This window comes from Bos grunniens, chromosome 1 (assembly GCF_055505025.1).
Source record: "Bos grunniens cultivar Pamir isolate PY7600 chromosome 1, Bosgru_T2T1.0, whole genome shotgun sequence".
NCBI classification, from domain to species: domain Eukaryota; kingdom Metazoa; phylum Chordata; class Mammalia; order Artiodactyla; family Bovidae; genus Bos; species Bos grunniens.
The window spans coordinates 78,290,934-78,304,752 of NC_141165.1; the positions used below are offsets into that span (position 1 = coordinate 78,290,934).

Sequence of the window (13,819 nt, forward strand, 5' to 3'; positions counted from 1 at the left end):
ACAATGTATCTTCACAAACAGGGGCCTCTTTCTCACATCCTCACTCAAAATACGTCAGTGTGTAGAAAGCCTGTTACTTTCTGGGCAGAAAATGTTGGAGGGCATAGCAGAATGCAGTTGAGAAGGTAAGCCTGGAGCATGGAAACGCACTGGAGTAAGTGTGTAGAAATGGGAATGTGAGTGTGAGCACAGAAACACTCCAGCCATGCTTGTTTTGTGAGCGAATGAAATGAGTCATAACCTTGCTCCAGACTGGCCACCTGACCTTGGGCACTTCACTCTGATGCTACTAGAGTCCCTGGATCAAGCTTTGCTACTTGGAGTCTTGAAGCTTAGATTAGAAAAGAACTCTGACTTTGAGGATGAATGCCCCAAATAGGCATCTAATTCTCCTATGGATTTAACTTTGTAGGCAGAATGGAGGTGACAATCATGGATTATAGGGTGTATTCCCATGTTTGAATTCAGGTGACACAGGAGTGATTGTGGGCGAGCTACATAATGTCTCTGAGTTTCAGTTTTGTCTTCTCTGAAACAAGAATAGGATTGTTTTCAGTGCAGGATATAGCACATGGTATAAGGTGCCTGGCACAGAGTAAGCTCTCAAGGGCTTTCTTGGTGGCTGCAATGCAGGAAACCTGGTTTTGGTCCCTGGGTTGGGAAGATCCCCTGGCGAAGGGAATGGCAGCTCACTCTAGTATTCTGGCCTGGAGAGTTCCATGGGCAGTGGAGCCTGGCAGGCTACAGTCCGTGGGGTAGCAAAGAGTCAGACGTGACTCTTCCATTTTGTGGAAGTAACACTTTCACTTCCATTGTGTTTACTACTGGTATTTTTATTATTTATCACCAGAATCCTTTTCCTTGACCCTATCTTAAAGGGATAGACTGTGGCTACAGGAAATACTAGCTGTGAAAGTGCTTTGTGTTAGAAAGATGTAAACTACCTATAGAGAGAACAAAGTAATTAAAGAAAGCATGAAATCCATTCCACCACCTTCCTTTTTATTTGTACTCATGGATTGTTCGGCTTCAAGTCTTGGATATTATCTTTTTTTTTTTGGCTACATCTCTGGGATGTTCTTCCCTTTTCTCTATTCTACCCATCATTATCCTAAGACATGTTCAAATTGCCTCCTTTTCGACTGGAGTTCCTGCGTCCAGACTCTCCTAGAGCCCTGGTTCTCAAAGTGTGGTTCTCTGAGCAACAGTATCACCATCAAGCCTCTCAGCTTGCCAGACATGAAACATCTTAAGCCCCACCCAGACCTGCTGACTCCTGGGGCACACTCCCTATTCTGTTGCAGGGCCTGTGTCCAACCCCACTTGATACCACCTACCACTTTTGCTCTGAGTATATGCATGCTTGTCCAGTGTGTGTGTGTTCTGCCTCTGGAATGTTTCCTGATTCTGATGGTTCTTACCATCTCTTTTGCAAGAGCTGGTTAAGAGACTGAGCATGTACCATGGAAAAGCATGAGTAGAACAGTGACCCAATCCAAGTCACCATTCATAACCTTGAAAGTGGCGATAGAGTCTCTGAAATGGTCTTTATACTTTTCTGATTTTCCCTTGTGACTTTTCTCCACACTTGATGAGTGCTTAGTATACACGAGGCATTGCTTATAGTATACTCTAATGGATTCAGTTCAGTGCAGTCGCTCAGTCGTGTCTGACTCTGTGACCCCATAAACCACAGCACGCCAGGCCTCCCTGTCCATCACCGACTCCCGGAATCCATCCAAACCCATGTCCATTGAGTCGGTGATGCCATCCAACCATCTCACCCTCTGTCGTCCCCTTCTCCTCCTGCCCTCAACCTTTCCCAGCACCAGGGTCTTTTCAAATGAGTCAGCTGTTTGCATCAGGTGGCCAAAGTATTGGAGTTTCAGCTTCAACATCAGTCCTTCCAATGAACAGCCAGGACTGATCTCCTCTAGGGCAATCGAATTATCTCATTCTTTATCTTCCTCTTGTCTTAGGATGTCAGCTCTCTAAACGTGGGGACCTTGTCTGTTGCCACTGTATCCCCAGCCTGTGGAAGATTGCCTGACATAAGAGATGAACTTGGGGAATGGCTATTTAGGAAATGAATGGGTCCCAGAAGATTATCATTTGAGAACACACCTACATTCAAGGAAAGAAGAGTCTCCTTCCTATTCCAGCTATGTTCCAAGAGAAAATAACCTTACGTGGGTCTTTAGTCTAAGAGGTGGAACAAACATTGAAATGTGATTAGGACTTGCTCTAGTGGCCTTGGATGCACATGCAGATCCTGTCTGGGAGAGAGATCCTTGAGTGGTGCCTTAATGAGAAGAAGTCTTTTAAAGCCTTAAGTTTGGTGCTTGGCCTGGTTGGAAATACAGGGCCTTCTGACTGCTATTCTTTGTGCTCACATTGTCGATGTATGTATACGAACCTTTTATTATTATGGACTCAGTCGGCAGTAACCATGGTGAGTAGACCTATCACACAGCATTTTTCTGAGTCAGTTTAAAATGCTGACAATTAAATATACCGTACTCTTTTAAGCCATCCATCAGTCTCCCTTGTTGTCATGGTGACCGGAGTATATTTAGAAATGTGACAAGTACACTGAGTTCAATTGCACTTTTGCCAAAACATAGTTTTGCAGCTAAAATTGAATTTCCTGATTGAAGATCCAAGTGCTGTTAAGGGGGCATGATCATTCCTATACATTATTCTGGAAGCACAACTTACATCATTATATTAAGTCAGCAGTTAAAGTCAATGGCACCCCACTCCGGCACTCTTGCCTGGAAGATCCCATGGACGGAGGAGCCTGGTGGGCTGAAGTCCATGGGGTCGCTGGGAGTTGGACACGACTGAGCGACTTCACTTTCACTTTTCACTTTCATGCATTGGAGAAGGAAATGGCAACCCACTCTGGTGTTCTTGCCTGGAGAATCCCGGGAACGGGGGAGCCTGGTGGGCTGCCGTCTTTGGGGCCGCACGGAGTCGGACACGACTGAAGCGACTTAGCAGTAGCAGCAGAAGGTCTTATCAGGCTAGTAAGATATTGACACTAGAAGTTGTTATACTTAGAGATGATGAAATAAAGTGAGATAAAGATCTGTCTTTTTTTACTTTAAAAATGAAATTTGGGCCTCTTCAGTATAACCAGTTTAATGATGTATTCTTTTATACATTTATAAAAATTTGTAGGTAAATGTGCATATGTCTATTCCTCCAGATTATATTTTATTTAAAAACCTCTTTAGGGACTTCTCTGGCAGTCTAGTGGTTAAGACTCCCTGCTTCCACTCATGGGGCAGGGGTTCAATCCATGGTTGGGAAACGAAGATCCTGCATGCCATGTGGCATAGCCAAAAAAAAAAAAAAGAAAGAAAGAAAGAAAGAAAAAAACTTATTAAGGACCTCCTCTCTTCTACTTATAATCCATCCTTAGCAACATTAGGACATCTTTTTTTCACTTTTGGTCTGACCTCAGATTGACAAGCATCCTTATTTTTCCCCTAACTCACTCCTTTTGGGTTTCAGATGGAGTAAAGAGACCTTTTGCTCAAACAAAGGAAAAGTGAAAATCTCTTTTGTCTGGTCAGGAACTTGGTATGAATCTTCACTCTCCTTGTGTCTTGTCACTGCAATGCAAAGAATGATGCTGATTATGAGCTGCTTGCTCGTCTGACCACAGATAGTTTAGGGAATTATGCAATGGCTAGGTCATTGTTATAACTCTGATTTCTTTCCTGGTCAAAGACAGATTCTTGTTCTTTTTTATTTTTTTAAAGCAGAATGCTACTGCTGCTGCTAAGTCGCTTTAGTCGTGTCCGACTCTTTGCGACTGTGTAGATGGCAGCCCACCAGGTTCCTCTGGCCACGGAGTTCTCTACGCAAGAATACTGGAGTGGGTTGCCATTTCCTTCTCCATAAAGCAGAATGGCATTTTGTTTATTTATTTATTGACTACACACTGAGGCTTATAGGATCTCAGTTCCCTGAACAAGAATTGAACCCGGGCCATGACATTGAAAGCCTGGAATCCCAACCACTAGGCAACCAGGGAACTCTCCAGATTCTTGCTCTTGAAGTGAGAAACAGTTGCTTCTGGATACTTCTGCTTCTGTGTTTCCGTGGAGCTGAATGCTTTGGTAACTGGGGTTGATTTTAAGTCCTTGATAATATATATGCTGAACTTTTTATTTCTTTCATTTTCATGGCAAAGTCTGTTATGGTAAGATTTACTACTGAGTCTTTAGGATATGCAGGCACTGTGTATACTAAGCTCTTCAATGGATCATTTCACTGTAGTGACACAGTAATTTTGAGTGAGTCCTATTATCGTTCTCATTTTACATGAAAGAAGCAGGTTGAGAGAGATTTTATGTCTTGACTGAGAGCATACCTTGAGTGGTAATGGAGTCTGGATTCTGATCTTTGTGGCATATTAACCAGTGTCTCCCTCGTGGAAGGCACACAGTGAATATCTGTTGACTAATTAATGGATTAGTCACTAATCATGATGAAGTTTTATGTCCATGTTTCAGTGTTTCTGGGGCTCAGAAACACTGATAGCTCAATTGGTAAAGAATCCGCCTGCAATGCAGGAGACCCTGGTTCGATTCCTGGGTCAGGAAGATCCGCTGGAGAAGGGATAGGCTACCCACTCCAGTATTCTTGGGCTTCCCTGGTGGTTCAGCTGGTAAAGAATCCACCTGCAATGTGGGAGACCTGGGTTTGATCCCTGGGTTGGAAATATCCCCTGGAGAAGGGAAAGGCTACCCACTCCAGTATTCTGGCCTGGAAAATTCTATGGACTGTATAGTCCATGGGGTCGCAGGTCGAAAACAGTCGGACAAGACTCAGCGACTTTCACTTTCACTTCAGTGTTTCTAAATACTAATGTGGCAGCTGATAAGGGTAAACAGGTAGCGGGATCTGAATGTAGAACTGAGCCACTCTGTGCCTGGAGAATCCCATGGACAGAGGAGTCTGGCAGTCCATAGGGTTGCATAGAGTTGGACATGACTGAAGTGACTTAGCATGTTGCACGAATCTCCCCTAAAGGTTTGGAACCAAAGATGATTAGTATGAAGCAGTAGGGAAATAGACATAAATCCTGTCAAGTCCAGTGGTTCAGTCTCAGGACCTATTTACACTCTTAAAAATGAGTTTTTATTTATGGGAGTCATAGCTAATGCTGTTCATTATCATAGAAATTAAATTAATTACAAAGAAATTAAAGCCAATATTTTAATGAAAATTATTTGTATGAAAATAAGTTTGTTTTCCAAAATAAACAAAAAATTACTGAAAAAATTGGCAACTGGAGTCTTTACATTAAATTTTTTGCAATATGTATTTTGATTAAAATTTTTAAGGAAAATCTTGAAAGAATTTACAGATAGGGAGTAAAAAAGAGGTAATCATGGATTTTTTTCTTTGATACTATACCAATATATGACGAGTGGTAGTTTCTTAAAGTTTAATTGCAATGTGAAATATGAAATCATATCAATAAACCTTTTTTTTAAATAACCCATTATATTAAAATCTATTGGTCTTATTTTTACTTTTTTTTTTTTAATTTATTTTGATTGGAGGCTAATTACTTTACAATATTGTATTGGTTTTGCCATACATCAACATGAGTCTACCACGGGTGTACACGTGTTCCCAATCCTGAACCCCCCTCCCACACCCCCCTCCCCATACCATCCCTCTGGGTCATCCCAGTGTTCCTGCCCCAAGCATCCTATATCCTGCATCGAACCTGGACTGGCGATTCGTTTCTTATATGATATTATACATGGTTCAATGCCTTTCTCTCAAATCATCCCACCCTCTCCCTCTCCCACAGAGTCCAAAAGACTGTTCTATACATCTGTGTCTCTTTTGCTGTCTCGCATACAGGGTTATCGTTACCATCTTTCTAAATTCCTGATCTTCGCCTATGATTGCATAACATCATTTATTACTTGTTTTGTGGAGTTATGTATATCTTCCAACTATTGAAATGTTTTGTTCTTTAGTACTTTAAAATAATCACATTCATTAATATCACCGCTGATTTCATCAGCAAGACTATTTTAAGTATTTCAGTTCAGTTCAGTTCAGTTCAGTCTCACAGTTGTGTCCGACTCTTTGTGACCCCATGAATGGCAGCATGCCAGGCCTCCCTGTCCATCACCAACTCCCGGAGCTCACTCAAACTCATGTCCATCGACTTGGTGATGCCATCCAGCCATCTCATTCTGTCGTCCCCTTCTCTTCCTGCCCCCAATCCCTTCCAGCATCAGAGTCTTTTCCAATGAGTCAGCTCTTCACATCAGGTGGCCAAAGTATTGGAGTTTCAGCTTTAGCATCAGTCCTTCCAATGAACACCCAGGACTGATCTCCTTTAGGATGGACTGGTTGGATCTTGCAGTTCAAGGGACTCTCAAGAGTCTTTCCAACACCACAGTTCAAAAGCATCAATTCTTTGGCGCTCAGCTTTGTTCACAGTCCAACTCTCACATCCGTACATGACCACTGGAAAAACCATAGCCTTGACTAGATGGACCTTTGTTGGCTAAGTAATGTCTCTGCTTTTGAATATGCTATCTAGGTTGGTCATAACTTTCCTTCCAAGGAGTAAGCATCTTTTAATTTCATAGCTGCAATCACCATCTGCAGTGATTTTGGAGCCCCCCCACCCCTGCCAAATAAAGTCTGACTCTGTTTCCACTGTTTCCCCATCTATTTCCTATGAAGTGATGGGACCAGATGCCATGATCTTCATTTTCTGAATGTTGAGCTTTAAGTCAACTTTTTCACTCTCCTCTTTCACTTTCATCAAGAGGCTTTTTAGTTCCTCTTCACTTTCTGCCATAAGGGTGGTGTCATCTGCATATCTGAGGTTATTGATATTTCTCCTGGCAATCTTGATTCCAATTTGTGCTTCTTCCAGCCCAGCGTTTCTCATGATGTACTCTGCATATAAGTTAAATAAGCAAGGTGGCAATATACAGCCTTGACATACTCCTTTTCCTATTTGGAACCAGTCTGTTGTTCCATTCCAGTTCTAACTGTTGCTTCCTGACCTGAATATAGTTATTAGGAAGTTGTCAAATGTATAATATAAATAGTAGATGCAAGGTTTTCAAAATTCTAATTTTCACTTTAATATTTGAATTTCATCATTGACAATAAAGCTTGTTAGTTCTTTTTCTTGAAATTATGTTTTTTTGGTTTAGTTTTGAGAAAATGTATGACAGGACCAAGTCTGAATGACCCTTCTTTCAGGTAAAAATGGTGTTTCAAGCAAGGAGCCATTACTTCATTTCTCAATTCAAACAATCAAGTACCTGAGTTTCTTGGAGACAACCATTGTAGTTTGGGATTAGCAGAAATGCTTCATGAATACTTCCTCTATCTCACACAGAATATTAAAAAGATGTGTCAGTCTTATAAAGATGATATAGAAACCTCAGGATTGAGATTTTATAAAATTAAGGATTTTTGATTCATTCAGGGCAGTATCAAGTGAAGCAGTCCCCTTGAAGCCCCTCTTCACTGTGGGTGCTTGGTGATGAAAAGTACAATGACTTTCAGTACCTTTTGGTGACACTTCCTTGATTCATGTTAAAACTCCAGTCATTTTAACCCACACATTGCTTTTGTACTATTGGTATAAATGTATACACAGTGAAAAAGGTTCAAAACATAAAAATGAACTTTCAGTCCCTTGGAAGGGTCTGGAGGACCTTTACTTTAGGAGTTTAACTCCTAAGTTTATGGATCACACACTGAGAGCCACTAATCTAATTCAGATCTAATCTGGATCTAATCAAAGATCTAATCTTTGCATTTCATGAGAAAGAGGAGCTGGAAAAGACCAACCCAAGACAGCCCCACCAGTTACGGACAAGAACTCAGTACATTCCTCCTTTTTTCTCTTGATTTCCTGTTTCAGTTTCAGAAATTTCAAGGTAGATGTTTGTGAAGTTCTTTTGTGAATATAATGATACCAAAGTGAAGTCGCTTAGTCGTGTCCGACTCTTTGCGGCCCCATGGACTGCAGCCTCTCAGGCTCCTCCATCCATGGGATTTTCCAGGCAAGAGTACTGGAGTGGGTTGCCATTGCCTTCCCCAGGGGATCTTCCCGACTACGGGGTTGAACCCGGGTCTCCCTCATTGCAGGTGGATGCTTTACCCTCTAAGCCACCAGGGAAGCCCCCAGTGATACCAAAATATATAATTATTGAACATATTTAGGAAGATTTCTGTATTTTTTGCATATTAAACCCTTTGCATAGTTTCCCTGCTCTGCACCACTCACTCTTTTGCTTTTCAATATTTCAGTAGTCACCACCACTGCCTTTGTAATCAGAACATGCTTTGTCTTTGCCAAATGGAGAGGAGGTGAGGGAGCAGTTGGATGCTTATTCATTTTCTGGTTTAGAATTCCAGTTTGTGGGGAAAATAGAATCAGTGAGTTTGTGCTGAAGCAGCCATTTCTTTCTTCACCTAGATTATTAGTTAAAAGTCATAGGAAAGGAAACTGTACAAACAACCATTATCTTTCATATCACAACAAGTCATCTCTCTCGCCAACCAAATTCAACCTTCTATTATCTATTAAAGTTTCTCTCTCCCTACAGGAGGGATGTTGTCCAACAAAATTACTCTTAATTTTGCTTTTGCTTATGTTAATATTTTATGTGATCTGTTTTCTTCCATAAAAATTGGTCAGGTTTTGAAATCGTCATGAAGGATGCTAAGAGAGACAGTAGAACTAGACCTAGATATTGAATTTTCTGTTTAATAGCTTCCTCTCCTGTTTTACAATAGTTTTGAGGGATGTTGGGGGTTGAAAGCAGTTGCAGTGTATAAAAATGAGTAAATTTGGCAAAATATAAAAAGAGGTTTGCAGACTCTCGAATGTATTGTTCTCTCACCTTCAAATAAGTTGGATATTCTTTTGCAATATGCCATTTTTTCCTATATCTCATCCAACAGTTGCTCACTTTCCCTTACCTGTGCACTCTGTGAACTGAACTTTGTTTTCTAACCTTCTGATTCTTCCCTCGTGATTCTCATTACCCTAAAGGCTAATCAGATTTGGCCTCATGTCACCCCTGGTGGTGCTAGTGGTAAAGAATCTACCTGCAATGCAGGAGACCTGGGTTCAATCCCTGGGTTGGGAAGATCCCCTGGAGGAGGGCGTGGCAACCCACTCCAGTATTCTTTCCTGGAGAATCCCATGGACAGAGGAGCCTGGAAGGCTACAGTCCATAGCGTCACAAAGAGTTGGACATGACCGAAGGGACTTAATATACATACACCTGTTTATCAGCTCTTCTCTAAACCAAGGACTTTGGTAACTCTTTTTTCTTTCTGCAAAACTCATGTTTCCTGTCTGTAGTTACCTGAAAACCATTGAGTCTTTTCTGTTTCTTCTTTAGAACTTCTAGTTATGGTTTTCCTAGCCATGTATTAGGTTCAACAATTGCCTCGCAACAGTTCTAACTCTTTACAATGTTTTCTGCTTCCTTTTTGGAACCTCTGGAGCTTGGGTCTGTCCTGTGCTTAGTGCATCATAGGAGCTTCATGGATGTATTGAATGGATGTTATTTTTATCCAGGGATCTCTTCTTCAAAGGGCATTCTCCAGATTTTTATCTAGTGATCTGAACTGTTGTTTATCTCTCAGCTAAGTCTTTGAAACCCGGAGCTTCACTGGCCTGTCTTCTAATGCTGACTCCCTCTCATTAGGATGTCATGCATGCCTTTCCTGGCAGATGGCCACTTAGCCTCTACTTGAACACTTCTAATTCTTTGTGAGGCGATTGTTTCTACTACTGGATAGCTTATGTTTAACAATCTCCTTTGCATTGTTCTGGAACTGAATTTTCATAGTTTCAACCCTAATAGTTCTAGCATTGCAGATTTTTCAAAAGTATCATGATTTATATAGGACATATCCTTAGATACCCAAAGACAGCTTTTTATTCTGTATCCATCTTTGCTCGTCCTTCAGTCTTTTTCTTACTGCTTATATCTTGGTCCCTGAGAAGGTTTGGATGCTCAAATTCTTTATGCCTTCCCTATTTCATATTACTTTCTAGAGTTCCATCATGCAGTCCAATTCTAAGAGCCTTTTTTAAACCCACTTCTCTTTTTCTGTTAAACTGAGAACAGTGTGAGTTTGGGACCCTAAAAGCTGGGATATGAATTCTAGTACCACAACTTATTTGGTGTGTGAACTTCATGAGTTACTCACTCCTTCTAAGCATTCCTTTACTCAGATGCAAAATGGATGTATAATGACTTCTAAGAATATTTTTAAGGATTAAGATATGTGAAGTGCTTAGCTTAGTTATCGAAACATAGCATGTTTAATAGATATTTCTTTTAACTTGATCAGCTTTTAAAAAATCTTTCCCTTGTGGCTCAGCTGGTAAAGAGTCCACCTGCAATGTGGGAGACCTAGGTTCGATCCGTGGGTTGGGAAGATCCCCTGGAGAAGGGAATGGCTACGCACTCCGGTATTCTGGCCTGGAGAATTCCAGGGACTGTATAGTCCATGGAGCTACAAAGAGTTGGACATGACTGAGTAACTTTCATTTCCTTTTTGTTTATTGAATTAGAGTTGATTTACAGTATTGTGTTAGTTTCAGATGTGTGCTTATATATTTATCTATATATGTATATAAGTGTATATATGTATATCTCAACTCTTTTGTCTTTGATACTTTTTCCCCTATATATGAGTTTTTTTTCTTTTTTAGAAATCATTATTTCAAGAATCTCTCCTTTTATAATCTATGGGAACTTGAATAGATTTTGTATCCTACTGTTGTGTGACTATTGTATAAGTATTAATTATGTTGAGTTGTTTCATAGTGCTTTTCAGGTCTACTATATCCTTCTCAATATATCTACTATATCTACTTCTCAGTATATTCATTCTATTAATTTTTGAGAGGTTGATATTGAAACTCCAACTAAAAATCTTAATTAATCTACTTAAAAATAATTATAATATATAGTGGTACTATATGCAACCTTGTTCTGTATTTTCCAAGTCTCCTGTAAATGTGTTATCATATTTTCATAATTAAAAAATGCTATTACAATAAAAAATAGAATCTCTCCTTCTCCTCTTTCTTTCTCCATTTTCCCCTGTTTGGATTTTATTTATATTTATAATCTTAAAAAGAAGTCCCATTATCTCTAGATTTGTTTCCTCCTGTGTTTTTTTAATTTGGTATCACTTAGCATGGTTTTCTTGACAATCATTGTTTTTTTCTACATTAATTTTCTCAGCTCCTGCCTGCATTTCTATTCATATCTTCAGCCTTTATTATTCTTACTGTGAAAAACATTTCTTCACCCCTGTACTGGGTTAATGATGGCTGGGCCATTGCAGGTTACTTAACTGTTCACTGAACCACTCACTTAGTAGCTTCTAGAATCATTTCGTTGAACAATACACTTTTTTTTACATTAACTGTTCAATTAATTTAAATTCACCCTACCTTACTAACCTCTTGTTATGTGGCATGTAGTGAGCTTAATGCTATAGGAGTTATGTGAAACACTTTTATCATTTGTTCATTCAGTCATTCAGTAAACATTTTCTTGAGTACTTACTAAGGATCAGATTCTGGATTTGGGGTTTGGTTTCAAGAAACTGAGTTCGACAGGGTATTTTCTTCAAGAAACACAACCGAGGAAAAGTTATAAAACAGTGTGGTAATTTTGTTGTTGTTCAGTTGCTCAGTCGTGTCCCACTCTTGCGACTCCATGGACTATAGCCCACCAGGCTCCTCTGTCTGTGAGATTTCACAGCAAGAATACTGGAGTTAGTTGCCATTTTTTTTTTTTTTTTCCCTCTAGGGGATCTCCTCAGCCCAAGAACTGAACCTGCATCTCCTGCTTTGCAGGTGGGGTTTTTTTTTTTTTTTACTGCTGAGCTACCTGGGAAGCCCCGGTGTCAATTTTAGTGATCTATACATGAAACTAGGCATTACGTTTGTCTTTACAAAGGCTGCTTCATCAAATGCTTTTGGGTCAGGCGAAGCTTTATAGCAAGAGAGACACTTAAAGGCTTGGTAAGAGCTTAGAGTCCACTGGAAATATAAGACCTATACTAGGGTTTTGGTTATAAAGCCAGCTTCTAAATTCTGTGTGTTATCCTTGGCTTCTCTCCCCCTGCTTCCCAGAATTGCATACATGCAACATTTGCCTTTTTTTGTTTTTTTCTTGTTTAGTTTTGGGGCCTTAGAACCAGTGTTTGGGACCTAATTACTGCATGAATGCATACATATTTCTATATTCCAAAGTAGGAATAATGACATAAATTCATAAAAATAATCTCATAATGCTAGGACACTTTACAAAGTCTTTCTCTATCTATCATTTCATTTACTTCTTATAGAATGGCTTGTGGGTTTCCTCAGCGAGTATCTTAAACACTGTTACTGATAGATATTAGACAAGAATTAGCACTGAATAATTATGTGTGGAGGATTTGCAAAGAATTTTTTCTCTCTTTATTTCAAAGTGATCATGCTGTATTATCTGATTTTATTTAGATCATAAACCAGCTTTGCCCATTACCAGGTATCTAGGAAAAAGTCTCTTTTCCACTCTGAGGTCAGGTTTGTCACTTGCCAAATGGAGATATTGCAACTATTACTAACTATTTCCCCTCATTGGATTAGGTGAAGAGTAAAATCATTAGTTCATGTGAAAGAATAATGTATATATCTGATTACAACTGAAAACACAATAAGTGTACTTTTCGAGTGACCAGATTGTGAACTACTTTGTCACAGTCAATTCAGCTTAAGTAAGTAATTTTCACTTGTTTCTTAAACTTTCTGAGGCAGCTGCATGTCTCGCATGCTCAGTTGTTTAATCTTGTCCGACTGTTTGCCACCCCATGGGCTGTAGCCCGCCAGGCTCTTCTTTCCATGGGATTATCCTGGCAAGAATACTGGAGTGGGTTGCCATTTCCTCTTCTAAGCTACACGTCTTCCTTCTGTCTGTTTACCCAGTAGTGACTGCTGCTAAGTGCTGTATGTTCAATAAACACTTGTTGATTGGATTTTTTAAAGCACTGGTCTTCTGAAGTCCAGTGCCGGAAATTTGTGAGCTACTTACATTTTTGCTTTGGATTTCTAAAGCCTCTGATTTAATTTCTAGATTATAAGTTCTGTTGATAGAACCCTTATAAATATCACATGAAGAAGATGAGCATTACCTTTAGGCCAAAGCAATTTACTTTTTAAAAATCTGATTAATTTCAACACAATCAGCCAGGATGTCAGAAGATCTCAGTGTCTTTGATAGATGCTGACAGCTGAGGAAATTAAAATCAGGGAGGGAAGCAATTAAATACTGGCAAACATTACTTTAATGAGACAACCAAATTGTTCATAAGCCACAGAGTACGTTGTATTCTTGATAAGTGTCTTAAGGTATCATTTAAAAATGTTCTTCATGTGGGATTTGATGTTGGGAGTGGAGGACATTCCATGTTTGTCATTTAATACCTTTGGCCTGATCTCACATTTCGATTACTTTTGGGGTCACACTTCCTAATAATCATGTTTAAGATTATGATGTTGTTTAATTTACAAGTTATCGTCTCACCACCACCTTTATCAATTCATAAAACTTACCGAAATGCACAGTCTAGACAAAATAATGTTTGGCTTTTCCACAGTGGTTTAGGGATAGCCATGGTCAAGATGCTGGAAGGGATTGGGGGCAGGAGGAAAAGGGGACAACAGAGGATGAGATGGCTGGATGGCATCACCGACTTGATGGACGTGAGTTTGAGTGAACTC

The 13,819-nt window shown here is 39.8% G+C and overlaps 1 protein-coding gene across 40 annotated transcripts in view; it reads left to right on the forward strand.

The window, feature by feature from the left end:
- Nucleotides 1-13,819, forward strand: part of LPP (LIM domain containing preferred translocation partner in lipoma) — a 760,918-nt gene that overhangs the window by 164,239 nt on the left and 582,860 nt on the right. For 3 of the 40 annotated variants that reach the window (XM_086398964.1, XM_086398910.1, XM_086398938.1), the window contains one exon: nucleotides 11,862-11,908. The exons of the other annotated variants lie outside the window; for them this stretch is intronic. The gene's annotated coding sequence lies outside the window, so the exon portion shown is untranslated. The remainder of the gene's footprint in view (nucleotides 1-11,861; nucleotides 11,909-13,819) is intronic. 40 annotated transcript variants of the gene reach the window in all.